Source organism: Symphalangus syndactylus, chromosome 13 (genome assembly GCF_028878055.3).
Source record: "Symphalangus syndactylus isolate Jambi chromosome 13, NHGRI_mSymSyn1-v2.1_pri, whole genome shotgun sequence".
NCBI classification, from domain to species: domain Eukaryota; kingdom Metazoa; phylum Chordata; class Mammalia; order Primates; family Hylobatidae; genus Symphalangus; species Symphalangus syndactylus.
Genome location: NC_072435.2, coordinates 35,431,793 through 35,450,688, shown reverse-complemented (window position 1 = coordinate 35,450,688; position 18,896 = coordinate 35,431,793). Strand labels below are relative to the sequence as shown.

The window sequence follows — 18,896 nt, the reverse complement described above, 5'->3', positions numbered from 1 at the left end:
TTTTTTTGAGAGGGAGTCTTACTCTGTCGCCAGGCTGGAGTGCAGTGGCGCGATCTCGGCTCACTGCAACTTCTGCCTCCTGGGTTCAAGTTATTTTCCTGCCTCAGCCCCCTGAGTAGCTGGGACTACAGGCGCCCACCACCGCGCCCAGCTAATTTTTGTATTCTTAGTAGAGACGGGGTTTCACCATGTTGGCCAGGATGGTCTCCATCTTTTGACGTCATGATCTGCCCGCCTCGGCCTCCCAAAGTGCTGGGATTACAGGCATAAGCCACCGCGCCTGGCCTAATGTACATATTTAAAGATTAAATGTGCAGTGGTCATTAAAAAACAAGAAAACCTAGTAGAAGAATCATGATTTTCAACGGTGGCAGCTGACATCTGACTTCTGCTGACTTGCTCATGATATTGTTGCATATGTAGGTCAAATAATACATTTGATGTCTGCTCACCTACAATCTGTTGCCATCACCACAAATCCCTGTGGGTCATGGACCCTGTTTACCATTTTAGATTTGCTGCCTGATAGCCTACCTTGCCTCTCACTTTTAATGTTGCCATTTGAGCTTGGAAATCAAGATACTAGTAAAAAACAATATAAAACTTCTGTTTTAGCCTGGGCGCGGTGGCTCACGCCTATAATCCCAGCACTTTGGGAGGCTGAGGCATGCAGATCACTTGAAGTCAGGAGTTCAAGACTAGGCTGGTCAATATGGTGAAACCCCATCTCTACCAAAAATAACAAAAGTTAGCTGGGTGTGGTAGTGCACACCTGTAGTTCCAGCTACTCAGGAGGCTGAGGCAGGAGAATCGCTTGAACCTGGGAGACGGGGGTTGCAGTGAATACCTTGGTGTAAGGAGAGATTATGCAGGGATGTCCCAAGAAGCAATCGGATATGTGTCTTTGGGTGATGCTGCAAATCATCATCCAATGCAGTGAGATTGCGCCACTGCACCCCAGCCTGGACCACAGAGTGAGACTTCATCTCAAAACAACAACAACAACAATGACAATAACAACAACAAGAACCCCTCTGTTTTACTATGAGAGTTAACGGTGCTATGTTTTTTTTTTTTTTTTTTTTTTTTTTTTTTTTTTTTTTTTTTTTTTTTTTTTTTTTGAGACGGAGTCTTTCTCTGTCCCCCAGGCTGGAGTGCGGTGGCGCGATCTCGGCTCACCGCAACCTCCACCTCCTGGGTTCACGCCATTCTCCTGCCTCAGCCTCCCGAGTAGCTGGGACCACAGGCGCCCGCCAGCACGCCCGGCTAATTTTTTTGTATTTTTTAGTAGAGACGGGGTTTCACCGTGTTAGCCAGGATGGTCTCGATCTCCTGACCTCGTGATCCACCCGCCTCGGCCTCCCAAAGTGCTGGGATTACAGGCTTGAGCCACCGCGCCCGGCCTAACGGTGCTATGTTTAAATATCCAAGAGTTGGAACAATAGTTTTGAAAATTCTGATTTTCAATGGACTAAAATGGCTTTAATGTTTTCCTCAGCTTTAAAAAACGAGCTAGGTTTCTTCCTGACTACAGAGCCCTGACCTTTTTTTAGAGCATTTACTTTAAAAAACTTGCGATTGCAAATTATTTATCTGCTCCCTTGAAAGGGAGATAAATCATTTTTAAGTCTCATGCCTTTTTGTTTTTTATGAGACTATCTCTCACTCTGTCACCTAGGCTGCAGTGCAGTGGCGTGATCATAGCTCATTGCAGCCTCAATCTCCTAGGCTCAAGTGATCCTGTTGCCTCAGACTCCCAAGCAGCTGGGATTATGAGCATACAGGCCACCATGACTGGCTATTTTTATTTTTCCTGGTAGAGATGGGGTCTTGCTACATTGCCCAGGCTGGTCTTGAATTCCTTGGCTCAAATGATCATCCCACTTTGGCCTCCCAAAGTGCTGGGATTACAGGTGTGAGCCATCACGCCCTGCCACATCCCAGTTTTATAACCCAGGAATGTCTTTCTCAAGGACCTGGGTGCCATCCCTTTGAAATTTAATTATTAATAAAAACAACATCCCTATCTTTCAGCTTCTTTGGGAGGGTAGGAGCCTTCTGTAAGTGACAATTAGTGAACACACATGGCCAAATCACACTGGACAACCTCCTCCCTAATGTCTTCCTGGACTTTTCCATTAGCTCACTCCAGCATTTGAAAATCCTCTCATTTTTGTTTCAGTGGAGTTGAGTTCAATCTCTTTTCCCTAAAGCAATAGTCTTTTTTTTTCTTTTTTTTTTTTGAGGTGCAGCATCCCTCTGTCGCCGAGCTAGAGTGCAGTGGCGCAATCTTGGCTCACTGCAACCTCTGCCTCATGGGTTCAAGTGATCCTCCTGCCTCAGCCTCCTGAGTAGCTGGGACTACAGACATCTGCCACCATGCCCAGCTAATTTTTGTATTTTTAGTAGAGACAGGGTTTCACCATGTTGGCCAGAATGGTCTCAATCTCTTGACCTCGTGATCCATCTGCCTCAGCCTCCCAAAGTGCTGGGATTACAGGTGTGAACCACATCACCTGGCCTCCCTAATACAATAGTCTTGACCCTTATTGCAATTGTCTTGAATAAAGTCTTCCTTGCCAGCTTGACCCCATGTGATGTAATTTTTCTTTGACACGATCAATGACTTTCTATGCTTCATAACAAATTTCTACCAACTGATACATGGTTTTGGTGATGGAATTACCCAATGTCTTGCTAGTTTAAATCAATAACATGACATTCTGCAAAGGACTTTGGACTGCAAGGAGACCAAAGCTCACTGTCTTGATGACTTGCATATGTTTAATTTGGAAGAGAATAGCTGAGTCCGATTGCTACAAAGACTTTCCTTTATAGTACTCAAAATGTGTGAGATCACAGAGAAGGTAACGATACTGAAAGAGGAATCAGGCCCGGAGCAGTGGCTTACGCCTGTAATCCCAGCACTTTGGGAGGCTGAGGTGGGCAGATCACGACATCGAAAGATCGAGATCATCCTGGCCAATATGTTGAAACCCTGTCTCTACTAAAAATACAAAAAAATTACCCAGGTGTGGCGGCAGATGCCTGTAATCCCAGCTACTTGGGCTGAGGCAGGAGAATCACTTGAACTCGGGAGGTGGAGGTTGCAGTGAGCCGAGATGGCGCCGCTGCACTACAAGCCTGGTGACAAAGCAAGACTCCATCTCAAAAACAAAACAAAACAAACAAAACAAAACACACACAAAAAAAGAAAGAGGAATCAAGACTAACTTGATAGTAGAGACCACTACACACCTAGGTTGTATGCTATGACCTACTGCTCCTAGGCTACAAACCCGCACAGCATGTCACTGTGCTGAATACTGTAGGCAATAGTAGTGCAATGGTGTTTGTGTATCTAAACATAGAAAAGGTACAGTTAAAATATAGTTTAAAGGTACAGTCTAAAAGACAAAAGAAGGTCCACTTGTTCAGAGTACTTACTGTCAGGCCTCTGAGCCCAAGCCAAGCCATCGCATCCCCTGTGACTTGCACGTATACATCCAGATGGCCTGAAGTAACTGAAGATCCACAAAAGAAGTAAAAATAGCCTTAACTGATGACATTCCACCATTGTGATTTGTTTCTGCCCCACCCTAACTGATCAATGTACTTTGTAATCTTCCCCACCCTTAAGAAGGTTCTTTGTAATTCTCCCCACCCTTGAGAATGTACTTTGTGAGATCCACCCCTGCCCTCAAAACATTGCTCTTAACTTCACCGCCTATCCCAAAACCTATAAGAACTAACGATGCCGGGCGCGGTGGCTCACGCTTGTAATCCCAGCACTTTGGGAGGCCGAGGCGGGCGGATCACGAGGTCAGGAGATCGAGACCACGGTGAAACCCCGTCTCTACTAAAAATACAAAAAAATTAGCCGGGCGTGGTGGCGGGCGCCTGTAGTCCCAGCTACTCGGAGAGGCTGAGGCAGGAGAATGGCGTGAACCCAGGAGGTGGAGCTTGCAGTGAGCCGAGATTGCGCCACTGCACTCCAGCCTGGGCGACAGAGCGAGACTCCGTCTCAGAAAAAAAAAAAAAAAAAAAGAACTAACGATAATCCACCACCCTTTGCCAACTCTCTTTTTGGACTCAGCCCACCTGCACCCAGGTGAAATAAACAGCCATGTTGCTCACACAAAGCCTGTTTGGTGGTCTCTTCACACGGACACGCATGAAATTTGGTGCCGTGACTCGGATTGGGGGACCTCCCTTGGGAGATCAATCCCCCGTCCTCCTGCTCTTTGCTCCATTAGAAAGATCCATCTAGGACCTCAGGTCCTCAGACCAACCAGCCCAAGAAACATCTCACCAATTTCAAATCCAGTAAGCGGCCTCTGTTTACACTCTTCTCCAACCTCCCTCACTATCCCTCAACCTCTTTCTCCTTTCAATCTTGGCGCCACAGTTCAATCTCTCCCTTCTCTTAATTTCAATTCCTTTCCTTTTCTGGTAGAGACAAAGGAGACAGGTTTTATCCGTGGACCCAAAACTCCGGTGCTGATCATGGACTGGGAAGTCAGCCTTCCCTTGGTGTTTAATCATTGCAGGGACGCCTCTCTGATTATTCACCCATGTTTCAGAGGTATCAGACTACGCAGGGATGCCTGCCTAGGTCCTTCACCCTTAGCGGCAAGTCCCACTTTTCTGGGGGAGGGGCAAGTACCCCAACCCCTTCTTTCCATGTCTCTACCCCTTCTCTGCTTTTCTGGGGCAGGGGCAAGAACCCCTCAACCCCTTCTCCTTCACCCTTAGTGGCAAGTCCCGCTTTTCTAGGGGGCAAGAACCCCTAATCCCTTATTTCCGCACCCTGACCTCTTATCTCTGTGCCCCAATCCCTTATTTCTGTGCGCCAACCCCTTCTCTGCTTTTCTGGAGGGCAAGAACCCCCCACCCCTTCTCCATGTCTCTACTCTTTTCTCTGGGCTTGCCTCCTTCACTATGGGCAAGTTTCCACCTTCCATTTCTCCTTCTTCTCCCTTAGCCTGTGTTCTTAAGAACTTAAGACCTCTTCAACTCTCACCTGACCTAAAATCTAAGCATCTTATTTTCTTCTGCAATGCCGCTTGACCCCAATACAAACTCGACAGTAGTTCCAAATAGCAGGAAAATGGCACTTTCAATTTTTCCATCCTACAAGATCTAAATAATTCTTGTCATAAAATGGGCAAATGGTCTGAGGTGCCTGACATCCAGGCATTCTTTTTACACATAAGTCCCTTCCTAGTCTCTGTGCCCAATGCAACTCATCCCAAATCTTCCTTCTTTCCCTCCTGCCTGTCCCCTCAATCCCAACCCCAAGCATCGCTGAGTCTTTCTAATCTTCCTTTTCTACAGACCCATCTGACCTCTCCCCTCCTCACTAGGCCAAGCTAGGTCCCAATTCTTCCTCAGCCTCTGCTCCTCCACTCTACAATCCTTTTATCACCTCCCCTCCTTACACCCAGTCTGGCTTACAGTTTTGTTCCGTGACTAGCCCTCCCCCACCTGCTCACCAATTTATTCTTAAAAAGGTGGCTAGAGCTAAAGGCATAGTCAAGGTTAATGCTCCTTTTTCTTTATCCCACATCAGATAGGGTTTAGGCTCTTTTTCATCAAATATAAAAATCCAGCCCAGTTCATGGCTTGTTTGGCAGCAACCCTGAGACGCTTTACAGCCCTAGACCTTAAAATGTCAAAAGGCCGTCTTATTCTCAATATACATTTTATTACCCAATCTGCTCCTGACATTAAATAAAACTCCGAAAATTAGAATCTGGCCCTCAGACCCCACAACAGGACTTAATTAACCTCACCTTCAAGGTGTACAATAATAGAAAAAAGTTGCAATTCCTTGCCTCCACTGTGAGACAAACCCCAGCCACATCTCCAGCACACAAGAACTTCCAAACACCTGAACCACAGCGGCCAGGTGTCCCTCCAGAGCCTCCTCCCCTGGGAGCTTGCTACAAGTGCCAAAAATCTGGCCACTGAGCCAAGGAATGCCTGCAGCCCGGGATTCCTCTTAAGCCATGTCCCTTCTGTGTGGGACCCCACTGAAAATCGGACTGTTCAACTCACCTGGCAGCCACTCCCAGAGCCCCTGGAACTCTGGCCCAAGGCTCTCTGACTGACTCCTTCCCAGATCTTCTTGGCTTAGTGGCTGAAGACTGACACTGCCCGATCGCCTCGGAAGCCCCCTAAACCATCACAGATGCTGAGCTTCGGGTAACTCTCACAGTGGAAGTTAAGCCTGTCCACTTCTTTTTTTCTTTTTTTTTCAATGATAATAACTCAATCCTCTATTTGACAAAGAAGAAGGAGAAGGAAGAGGAAGAAAAAGAAAGTGGGATAAAGGATCAGAAAGGGAGGAAAATAGAAAAAATTAGAGTATGACTCCAGGGTAGACCTATTTTGTTGTTGCTTGGTTCGTTGGTTGGTTTGACAGTTGTATTTTTCATATGTTTCGCCATGTTGGCCAGGCTGGTCTCAAGCTCCTAGCCTCAAGTGATCAACCCGCCTCAGCCTCCCAGAGTACTGGGACTACAGGCGTGAGCCACCACATCCAGCCCCTACATTGCTTCTGGCCTCTGTGGTAGACCTCCCAGATGGGGCAGCCAGGCAGAGGTGCTCCCCACATCCCAGATGGGGCGGCCAGGCAGAGATGCTCCTCACTTCCTAGACGGGGTGGCGGCCAGGCAGAGGGTCTCCTCACTTCCCGGACGGGGCGGCTGGGCAGAGGCGCTCCTCACATCCCAGACGATGGGTGGCCGGGCAGAGGTGCTCCTCACTTCCCAGACGATGGGTGGCCAGGCAGAGGTGCTCCTCACTTCCCAGATGAGGTGGCCGGGCAGAGGCGCTCCTCACATTCCAGAAGGGGCGGCCAGGCAGAGGCGCTCCTCACTTCCCAGAAGGGGCGGCCGGGCAGAGGCGCTCCTCGTTTCCCAGATGGTGCGGCCGCGCAGAGGCACTCCTCACATCCCAGAAGGGGCGGCCAGGCAGAGGCGCTCCTCACTTCCCAGATGGGGCGGCTGCGCAGAGGCGCTCCCCACCTCCCAGACGGGGCGGCCGGGCAGAGGCGCTCCTCACTTCCCAGACGGTGGGCGGCCAGGCAGAGATGTTCCTCACTTCCTAGACTGGGTGGCGGCCGGGCAGAGGCGCTCCTCACCTCCCAGATGGGGCAGCCGGGCAGAGGAGCTCCTCATAACCCAGATGATGGGCGGTCAGGCAGAGACGCTCCCCACCTCCCAGACGGGGCGGCGGCCGGGCAGAGGCTGCAATCCCAGCACCCTGGGAGGCCAAAGCAGGCGGCTGGGAGGCGGAGGCTGCAGCGAGCCAAGACCACGCCACCACACTCCAGCCCGGGCAACACCGAGCACCGAGTGAGTGAGCCTCCGTCTGCAGTCCCAGCACCTCAGGAGGCTGAGGCGGGCAGAGCACCGGAGGTCAGGAGCTGGAGACCATCCTGGCCAACATGGCGAAACCGTGCCTCCAGCCAAAGGAGAAAAACCAGGGAGGGGTGGAGGTGCGCGGCGGCAATCCCAGGCAGCCCGCAGGCCAGGGCAGGAGAATCACGGGAGCCGGACGCAGGGAGTCTGCAGCGAGCCAAGTTTACTCCAGGCTGGGCCACACAGGGAAGAAAGGGGAAGAAAGGAAAAGAAAGGAAAAGAAAGAAAGAAAGAAGGAAAGAAGGAAAGAAGGAAAGAAGGAAGGAAGGCAGGCAGGCACCCGTCCCCTTCTTAATCAATACGGAGGCTACCCACTCCACATTACCTTCTTTTCTAGGGCCTGTTTCCCTTGCCTCTGTAACTGTTGTGGGTATTGATGGCCAGGCTTCTAAACCTCCTAAAACTCCCCAAATCTGCTGCCAACTTAGACAATACTCTTTTAAGCACTCCATTTTAGTTATCCCCACCTGCCCAGTTCCCTTATTAGGCCGAGACACTTTAACTAAATTATCTGCTTCCCTGACTATTCCTGGACTACAGCCACATCTCATTGCCGCCCTTCTCCCCAACCCAAAGCCTCCTTCGCGTCTTCCTCTCATATCCCCCCACCTTAACCCACAAGTATGGGACATTTCTACTCCTTCCCTGGCAACCGATCACATGTCCATTACCATCCCATTAAAACCTAATCACCCTTACCCCGCTCAACACCAATATCCCATCCCACAGCACGCTTTAAAAGGATTAAAGCCTGTTATCACTCACCTGCTACAGCATGGGCTTCTAAAACCTATACACTCTCCTTACAATTCCCCCATTTTACCTGTCCAAAAACCAGACAAAGCTTACAAGTTAGTTCAGAATCTGCACCTTATCAACAAAATTGTTTTGCGTATCCACCCCATGGAGCCAAACCCATATACTCTCCTATCCTCAATACCTCCCTCTACTACCCATTATTCTGTTCTGGATCTCAAACATACTTTTTTTACTATTCCTTTGCACCCTTCATCCCAGCCTCTCTTTGCTTTCACTTAGACTGACCCTGACACCCATTAGGCTCAGCAAATTACCTGGGCTGTACTGCCGCAAGGCTTCACAGACAGCCCCCATTACTTCAGTCAAGCCCAAATTTCCTCCTCATCTGTTACCTATCTCGGCATAATTCTCATAAAAACACACATGCTTTCCCTGCTGATCATGTCCGATTAATCTCCCAAACCTCAATCTCTTACAAAACAACAACTCTTTTCCTTCCTAGGCATGTTTAGTGCAGTCAGAATTCTTACACAAGAGCCAGGACAGCACCCTGTAGCCTTTCTGTCCAAACAACTTGACCTTACTGTTTTAGCCTAGCCCTCATGTCTGCGTGCAGCGGCTGCCACTGCTTTAATACTTTTAGAGGCCCTCAAAATCACAAACTATGCTCAACTCACTCTCTACATTTCTCATAACTTCCAAAATCTATTTTCTTCCTCATACCTGATGCATATACTTCCCGCTCCCCGGCTCCTTCAGCTGTACTCACTCTTTGTTAATTCCCACAATTACCATTGTTCCTGGCCCGGACCTCAATCTGGCCTCCCACATTATTCCTGATAACACACCTGACCCCCATGACTGTATCTCTCTGATCCACCTGACATTCACCCCATTTCCCCATATTTCCTTCTTTCCTGTTCCTCACCCTGATCACGCTTGATTTATTGATGGCAGTTCCACCAGGCCTAATTGCCACACATCAGCAAAGGCAGGCTATGCTATAGTACAAGCCACTAGCCTGCCTCTTAGAACCTCTCATTTCCTTTCCATCGTGGAAATCTATCCTCAAGGAAATAACTTCTCAGTGTTCCATCTGCTATTCTACTACTCCTCAGGGATTATTCAGGCCCCCTCCCTTCCCTGCACATCAAGCTTGAAGATTTGCCCCCACCCAGGACTGGCAAATTAGCTTTACTCAACATGCCCCGAGTCAGATAACTAAAATACCTCTTAGTCTAAGTAGACACTTTCACTAGATAAGTAGAGGCCTTTCCTACAGGGTCTGAGAAGGCCACCGCAGTCATTTCTTCCCTTCTGTCGGACATAATTCCTCAGTTTAACCTTCCCACCTCTATACAGTCTGATAACAGACCAGCCCTTATTAGTCAAATCAGCCAACCAGGCCGGGCGCGGTGGCTCACGCTTGTAATCCCAGCACTTTGGGAGGCCGAGGCGGGCGGATCACGAGGTCAGGAGATCGAGACCATGGTGAAACCCCGTCTCTACTAAAAATACAAAAAATTAGCCGGGCGTGGTGGCGGGTGCCTGTAGTCCTAGCTACTCAGAGAGGCTGAGGCAGGAGAATGGCGTGAACCCGGGAAGCTGAGCTTGCAGTGAGCCGAGATTGCGCCACTGCACTCCAGCCTGGGCGACAGAGCGAGACTCCGTCTCAAAAAAAAAAAAAAACAAAAAACAAATCAGCCAACCAGTTTTTCAGGCTCCTAGTATTCAGTGAAACCTTTACATCCCTTTTGGTCCTCTGTCTTCAAGAAAAGTAGAACGGACTAAAGGTCTTTTAAAAACACACCTCACCAAGTTCAGCCACCAACTTAAAAAGGACAGGACAATACTTTTACCACTTTCCCTTCTCAGAAGTCAGACCTGTCCTCAGAATGCTACAAAGTACAGCCCATTTAAGCTCCTGTATAGATGCTCCTTTTTATTAGGTCCCAGTCTCATTCCAGACACCAGACCAACTTAGACTGTGTCCCAAAAATCTTGTCATCCCCACTATCTTCTGTCTAGTCATACTCCTATTCACCGTTCTCAACTACTCATACAGGCCCTGCTCTTGTTTACACTGCCGGTTTACACTGTTTCTCCAAGCCATCACAGCTGATACCCTATGGTGCTATCCCCAAACTGCCACTCTAAACTCTTGAAGTAAATAAAAAATCTTTGCTGGCAGGGCTATGCTGAATCTCCTTAGGCACTCTCTAATCAGATGTCCTAGGTCCTCCCAATTCTTAGACCTTTTATACCTGTTTTTCTCCTTCTCTTATTCCATTTAGTTTCTCAATTCATCCAAAACCGTATCCAGGCCATCACCAATCATTCTGTATGACAAATGTTTCTTCTAACATCCCCACAATATCACCCCTTACCAAAAGACCTCCCTTCAGCTTAATCTCTCCCACTGTAGGTTCCCACACCGCCCCTAATCCCGCTTGAAGCAGCCCTGAGAAACATCGCCCATTCTCTCTCCATACCACCCCCCAAAAATTTTCGCCACCCCAACACTTCAACACTATTTTGTTTTATTTTTCTTATTAATATAAGAAGGCAGGAATGTCAGGCCTCTGAGCCCAAGCCAAGCCATCGCATCCCCTGTGACTTGCACGTATACATCCAGATGGCCTGAAGTAACTGAAGATCCACAAAAGAAGTAAAAATAGCCTTAACTGATGACATTCCACCATTGTGATTTGTTTCTGCCCCACCCTAACTGATCAATGTACTTTGTAATCTCCCCCACCCTTAAGAAGGTTCTTTGTAATTCTCCCCACCCTTGAGAATGTACTTTGTGAGATCCACCCCTGCCCTCAAAACATTGCTCTTAACTTCACCGCCTATCCCAAAACCTATAAGAACTAATGGTAATCCACCACCCTTTGCTGACTCTCTTTTTGGACTCAGCCCACCTGCACCCAGGTGAAATAAACAGCCATGTTGCTCACACAAAGCCTGTTTGGTGGTCTTTTCACACGGACGCACATGAAACTTACCATGAATGGAGCTTGCAGGACTGGAAGTTGATCTGGGTGAGTCGTTGAGTAGGGGGTGAATGTGAAGGCCTAGGACATTACTGTACATCATTATAAGACTTTAGAAACACTGTACACTTAGGCTACACTAAATTTGTAAAAAATATTTTTCTGTTTCCAAGAATCAATTAACCTGGCTTACTGTAACATTTTCACTTTTTAAAAAAGGCTTTTGACTGTTTTGTAACACTTAGCTTAAAACACAGATTGTATAGCTGTTACAAAAGTTATTTTCTTTCTTTCTATCCTTATTCTATAACTTTTTTCTATTAAGATTTTTTTTTTTTTTTTTTTTTTGAGACGGAGTCTTGCTCTGTCCCCCAGGCTGGAGTGCAGTGGCGCGATCTCGGCTCACTGCAAGCTCCGCCTCCCGGGTTCACGCCATTCTCTTGCCTCAGCCTCCCGAGTAGCTGGGACTACAGGCACCCGCCAACACGCCCGGCTAATTTTTTGTATTTTTGGTAGAGACGGGGTTTCACCGTGTTAGCCAGGATGGTCTCGATCTCCTGACCTCGTGATCCGCCCACCTCGGCCTCCCAAAGTGCTGGGATTACAGGCTTGAGCCACCGCGCCCGGCCCTTTTTTTTTAGTTATAATTTTTTTCTGTTAAAAACTATGACACATAGCCAGGAGCTGTGGTTCATGCCTGTAATCCCAGTATTTTTGGAGAGCCAGGAAGAGTTTCACTTGTGGCCAGGAGTTTGAGACCTGCCTGGTCCACATAGCAAGACACAGTGCCTACAAAGAAAAAAAAAAGCACCAAAAAATGAAGACACGAACACATATTAGCCCAGGCATACACAGGGTCAGGATCATGAATACAACATCTCCCACCTCCACATCTTGTCCTACTGGAAGATCTCAATGCCACTCATGGAGCTGTCATCTATCACAACAATGCCTTCTTCCAAAATACCTCCTGAAGGACCTGCCTGAGGCTGTTTCCAGTTAATTTTTAAAAAAATAAAAATAGAAGGACGACATCATTGATAGACTGGATTAAGAAAATGTGGCACATATACACCATGAAATACTATGCAGCCATAAAAAAGGATGAGTTCATGTCCTTTGTAGGGACATGGATGAAGCTGGAAACCATCATTCTGAGCAAACTATTGAAAGGACAGAAAACCAAACACCGCATGTTCTCACTCATCTGTGGAAATTGAACGATGAGAACACTTGGACACAGGATGGGGAACAGCACACACTGGGGCCTGTCATGGGATGGGGGGAGGGAGGAGGAATAGCATTAGGAGATATACCTAATGTAAATGATGAATTAATGGTTGCAGCACACCAACATGGCACATGTATATATATGTAACAAACCTGCACATTGTGCACATGTACCCTAAAACTTAAAGTATAACAAAAAATAAATTAATTAATTAAAAAAACAATAAAAAATGGAAGGACAACATACTCTAAAATAATGATTAAAAGTATAGTATAGTAAATACATAAATCACTAACATGGTCATTTATGATCACTGTCAAGCATTCCATACTACCTAGAATTATATGTGCTACCGTATTATGTAACTGGCAGTGCAGTAAGTTCATTTACATAAGCATCATCACAAACATGTGGGGAATACATTGTGGAATTGTTATGGGATCTTTAGGGTTTCACTTTTCTGTCTGGAAAGCTCTGTGGCCAGTGGTGCCTTTGCCTGAATTCTTGTCTTGCGTCCAGGAAGAATGAGGTACGCAGGCAATTGGAGGGTGAACAAGATGAAGAGGAGCTTTATTGAGTGTTATGACAGCTTAGAGGAGACCCACAGTGGGTAGCCGCTCTCTGTAGGCAGGTCGTCTGGTGGAGTGTTCAGCTCTCAGCCGAGATGGGGCCCTGGAGAGGGTGGCTCCTACCTGCTAACAGGTCGTCTGGTCATCTCTCCATCCTCTGCCTTGCTCCGGCTGAGCCCGGGTCTTTTACGGACCTCAGAGGGGAGGAAGCACACACTGATCGGTCCACGGGCAGCCATGGGTGGGCCAGAGGAGGCACTACAAGTTCCCACTCCATCTGTGAGACTGGCATCATGGTGTCTAGCCTTCAGGTCCTCCATGGCCTGAAGGTAGGGCCTTACTGGAGACCTTCCCCCTTTTATCCAGGACTCTGCATCCCACTGCCATTTATGGCCCCAGAGCTTGTCCCAACCCCTCTCCGAGATTGGAGGAGGCACCCAGAAGGGAAAGAGGCCAGGCTGTGGGAGCAGACACTGCCAAGCCTGCAGGGATTGGAGGGTCCTTCCCAGGCCCCCAAGGGTGGAGGCTGCAGACATGCCTGGGTCCTGTGCCTGGGAGGGCAGTGGCAGCTACACCCTGGGAGCTCCTGCCATGCCAACTCCGGAGGGGTGGGGCTCCCACTGTCCCTGGCTCCTTCCTGCTCCATGGAGTGGGAATCCCAGGTCTGCAGCCGTGGGTCAGTCGGCTACAGCTGCACCTGGGAGAGAAGATCCTGCCTGCTCCTGCCCGCCTCCAAGAGCACAGGGAGGCTCGTAACCACAGCCAGATTGGGCGGCTGTAGCCCCACCCAGGAGAGCACGGGCTCCTACCTGCTCTGTGGAGCCGGAGGCCTGGGTCTGCATCCATGGATTGGGCGGCTGCAACAGCACCTGGGGAGCTCCCGCCCCAGCTCATAAGGGGTGGGCGGGGCTCCCTCTGGCTCCATGGAGCTTGCAGCCCCAGCTGCCCCTTGTCTGCTGCAGCTGGCCTGATGGCAGCAACCACTGCTATCATTATGATGTCACAATGGCTATGACATCATTAGGCAATAGGGATTTTTCAGCTCCCTTAAAATCTTACGGAACCACCACTGTGTATGTAGTCTGGTCATTGAAACATCCTTATGCGGTGCATTACTGAAATCTTGAAACTTGAAATACCCATAATATCTTGGGCAATGTCAGGGAAATGCACTAATAGGAAGGGCAGTCCCCAAGCTGTGAACACAAAGAAAAACAATGATGACACATTTTGGACTGGCAAGATGATCCCTTGATAACTGAGTGGAAATCGGAAGCTACAGGGGAGATTTGTTGTTCTCAGGCATAGAGTGGCTGCGGGTTGGCCTGATGTCAATGGCAGGACTCTACAGGGGTAAGAGAATCCAGGGAGGCTTCTGTGCACTGCTTGGTCAGGTAGGGTACTCAATGTAGAAGAAGTTCTGCCCAAGTGCCAGTTTTTCCTTCCAGACATTTTTTTTTTGGAATTTTTTGGTTGTGATCGTAGTGGCGTGATGAATTGGGGATTATGCTGGATATCTGCAGAGTGTTGCTATGCTTAGAGTACAAAACCCTGATAGAGGATGAAACCTGCGGGTGGCTCCTAAGACCCTTCCAAGGGTCCCTGCCTCCTAGTTTTCATGCCCAAGTGTCATCTCCTCTCCTTGAGTGTGGGCTGGACTCCCTGAGTAGCTTCTATGATGAGAATTTGGGGATCTCTGTGTTCTGATTGAAAGTTGAAACAACAGTAGCTTTTTTTTTTTAACTGCCACTCTGCCACTCTGTGGCCCTGTTGCTTGATGTTTTAAAATTTTAAAAACTATTATTTATTTTTGCATAACAAAGTATTGAACAATCCATTGCTTGATATTTGTGGGAGTTAACTGCTCCATCGAGAAGACGAGAATAGGCATTTCTATAAAGAAGATAAACAAATAGACAATGAGCATACAGAAAGGCCGGGTGCAGTGGCTCATGCCTGTAATGCTAGCACTTTGGGAGGCCAAGCTGGGTGGATTGCTTGTGGCCAGGAGTTCAAGACCAGCCTGGCCAACATGGTGAAACCCCATCTCTACTAAAAATACAAAAAATTAGCCAAGCGTGTGGTGCATGCCTATAATCCCAGCTACACAGGAGGTGGAGGCACAAGAATGGCTTGAACCTGGGAGGCAGAGGTTACAGTGATCTGAGATCACACCACTGTACTCCTGGCGACAGAGTGAGACCCTGCCTCCAGAAACAAACAACGACAGCAAAAAACAAAAACAAAAAAAAAAAGAAAAAAACAACAAACACAAAGCAAACAAACAAAAAACCAAAATGATTCACAACATCACTAATCCTCAGCAAAGTGCAAATCAAAACCACCGTGAGCTACCAGCCATTAGGATGACTATTATAAAATAAGAAACAGGCTGGGTTCGGTAGCTCACACCTGTAATCCTAGCATTTTGGGAGGTCGAGGCGAGCAGATCACCTGCGGTCAGGAGTTGGAGACCAGCCTGGCCAACATGGCGACACCCCATCTCTACTAAAAATACAAAACTTAGCTGGGTGTCATGGCAGGTGCCCGTAATCCCAGCTACTCAGGAGGCTGAAGCAGGAGAATTGCTTGAACCCAGGAGGCGGAGGGTACAGTGAGTGATACAGTGAGACTTCATCTCAAAAATAAAATAAACAAAGAAACAGAAAATGACAAGTGTTGGTGAAAATGTAGAGAAGTAGGAAGGTTTGTACATGGCAGATGGGAAGGTACAATGGGGTAGAAATATGAAAAACAATACGGTGTTTCCTTATAAAATTGAAAATAGCATTACCAGATGATCCTGCCGTTCCACTTCTGGGCACATACTCAAAAGAATCAAAGAAAGGACTCAAGTAGATATTTGCACACCATATTTATAGCAATGTTAACAATAGACAAAAATGTGGAAACAACCCAAGTCTCCATTGTTAGATGAGTGGATAAACACAACATGGTCCATCCATACAATGGAATTATTCAGCTTTAAAAAGAAAGGCCGAAGCGGGCAGATCATGAGGTCAGGAGATTGAGACCAGCCTGGCCAACGGGGTGAAACCCTGTCTGTACTAAAAACACAAAAATTAGCTGGGCGTGGTGGCATGTGCCTGTAATCCCAGCTACTTGGGAGTCTGAGACAGAGAATCACTTGAATCAGGGAGTCAGAGGTTGCAGTGAGCCAAGATTGTGCCACTGTACTACAGTCTGGCAACAGAGCAAGACTCTGTCTCAAAAAAAAAAAAAGCAATTCTGACACATGCTACCACATGAATGAACTAGAGATACTGTGCTAAGAGAAAGAAATCAATCACAAAAGGCAAACACAGTATGATTCCACTTATATCAAGTATCTCCCAGCTACTTGGGAAGCTGAGGCAGGAGAATCGATTGAACCCAAGAGACGGAGGTTTAAGTGAGCCAAGATCACACCACTGCACTCCAGCCTGAGCAACAGAGTGAGACTCCATCTCAAAACAAAAAACAAACAAACAAAAAACAAACAAACAAAAAACAAACAAACAAAAAAACAAACAACAACCAGGTCTTTGCACTCCCTATTAGATGTCCAATTAAGAAAATTAAGTTCTCATTGTTTTATATCTTTGTTTTTTGTAGAGCTGATCAAAATCCACATTGCATTCTGTAACTCTTAATCTTGAGGAAATACATTTCTCTTCTTCATAATATGAAGACAAATAAGGTAAATATTGCTTCTCTCAGTAAAGAACACTTTGTAGAATGGCAGGTAGTCAGAGAGGAATTGAAATACTGGATATATGTCTCTAAAAGTATCTTCAGTATTTCTTGGGAGGTGATGTAATGGTAAATTTTATGTGAGAACTTGATGGGCCACGGGGATCCAGATATTTGGTCAAACATTATTCTGGCTGTGTCCTATCTGTGAGGGATTGGAGTTTTTTGTCTTTTTGTGTTTTCTGGTTGAGACTAACATTTGAATCAGTAGACTGAGTTAAGCAGATTCTCCTCCCTGTAGACCAAAAAGGCTGACAGTTCTAAAATAAGAGGGAGATTGGATATCTCAAATCTCCAGCTCCCAAACTTCAGCTCATGGGTCTTCTCAGCCTCCATAATCACATAAGCCAATTTATTTTCATTTTATTTTATTTTAAATTCTTGGGTACATGTGTAGGATGTGCGAGTTTATTACATAGGTAAATGTGTGCCATGCTGGTTTGCTGTACCTATCACCTAGGTATTAAGCCCCGCATGCATTAGCTATTTTTCCTGATGCTCTCCCAGCCTGCACTCTCACCCAGTAGGCCCCAGTGTGTGGTGTTTCCATCCCTGTGTCCATGTGTTCTCATTGGTCAGCTCCCATAAGTGAGAACATGCGGTGTTTGATTTTCTGTTCCTGTGTTAATTTGCTGAGGATAATGGCTTCCAGCTTCATCCATGTCCCAGCAAAGGACATGATCTCATTCCTTTATATGGCTGCATAGTATTCCATGATTTATATGTACCACATTTTCTTTATCCAGTCTATCATTGATGGACATTTGGGTTGATTCCATGTCTTTACTATTGTAAGTAGTGCTGCAATTAATGTACACATGCATGTATCTTTATAAGAGAATGATTTATAATCCTTTGGGTATATATCCAGTAATTGGATTGCTGGGTCAAATGGTATTTCTGGTTCTAAATCTTTGAGGAATCGCCACACTGTCTTCCACAATGGTTGAACAAATGTACATTCCCACCAACAGTGGAAAAGCATTTCTATTTCTCTGCAACCTCACCAGCATGTGTTGTTTCTTGACTTCTTAATAATCACCATTCTGACTGGCGTGAGACACATAAGCCAATTTCTTATAATATTGCCGCCCCTGTCTGTCTCTGATTCTATCTCTAGTTCTGTTTCTGTCTCTGTCTTTCTCAGAGATGTAAATACTTTCTTTGTTTCTCTGCAGCAGCCTGTGCTGGCGTTTGAGAATATCCATAAATGAGACTCAGTCCCTGCTTTTGTTCTCATCTAGATTCAACATGAAGGGAAAGGACTGCTGAGAGTTCTCAAATTCCCAACAGAAATGAAAATCATAAGCCTCACAGACATCTGAGCTCAACCTTTGCATTTTGGGACTTGTCACTCAAGCTATCCCACCTATCCTATTGGAACTGATTTTGAGAAAATGATGCTCCCACAGTACCCCCTGCATCAGTCTCTCCCAGGGCACCCCCTGCCTTGCTGCTGGGCATGGAGCAACAGTCCTTCAGCCATCCCATGTCCAGTAGGCAAGAAGGGCTGAGCTCTGTCTTCAGGACTGGTAGGAAGATGAAAGACAGACACGGTCAAGGACCTCCTGGCACAGTTGATGACTCTGAGAAGAAGAGACACCCATGATTCCCAGTGGACAGGGACCTGCAACCTGAAGGGCTCGAGGCACAAGTTGGTGATTTATTCTCCTATGGTCTTGAGAGCTCTCCAGATGAGAGCAAGATGCAGTCTTCTCTTGCTTGGCTGGAGAGGGTTTGCTGTGAAGCTAACTCATGTGGCTGTTAACAGGATTCAGGTTCCTGGAGGCCGATGGCCTGAGGACCCCTCAGTTTCATTGAGAGACTAATCATGTAGCTCATGATTAGTCAAATTGGTCCATATTATATCAATCTCTAACTTCCTAACATGAATGGAAGTGGAAGCAAAGAAAGGAAATGACCTTTAAAGGGTCAGGGGCTGCAGAAGCATTTCCCCTACCAAGTTGCAGGGGTGGTACAACTTGGACAATACAAGTCAGATTCATTTTTATTTTTAAAACTTAATGTTTGTTTCTGACATCTGCAAATCTGTTGGTTCAATCATGTAAAAACAATAGATTTATGGCTTCAGTAACAATAATCTGATATTTCCATTGTTGCAATTCAGATTTATGTCTCTAAGGGGAATTTTTTTTTTTGA

At 46.9% G+C, this 18,896-nt stretch overlaps 1 long non-coding RNA gene across 1 annotated transcript; it reads right to left on the bottom strand.

Annotated features, from left to right (window-relative positions):
* Positions 1-12,954: 12,954 nt before the first annotated feature.
* Positions 12,955-13,932, bottom strand: LOC129460053 (uncharacterized). Its single transcript, XR_008650142.1, has 2 exons — positions 13,792-13,932; positions 12,955-13,176 (listed from the first exon to the last, which is right to left on the bottom strand). It is a non-coding gene; the product is annotated as an uncharacterized lncRNA (long non-coding RNA).
* Between the last annotated feature and the right edge of the window lie 4,964 nt (positions 13,933-18,896).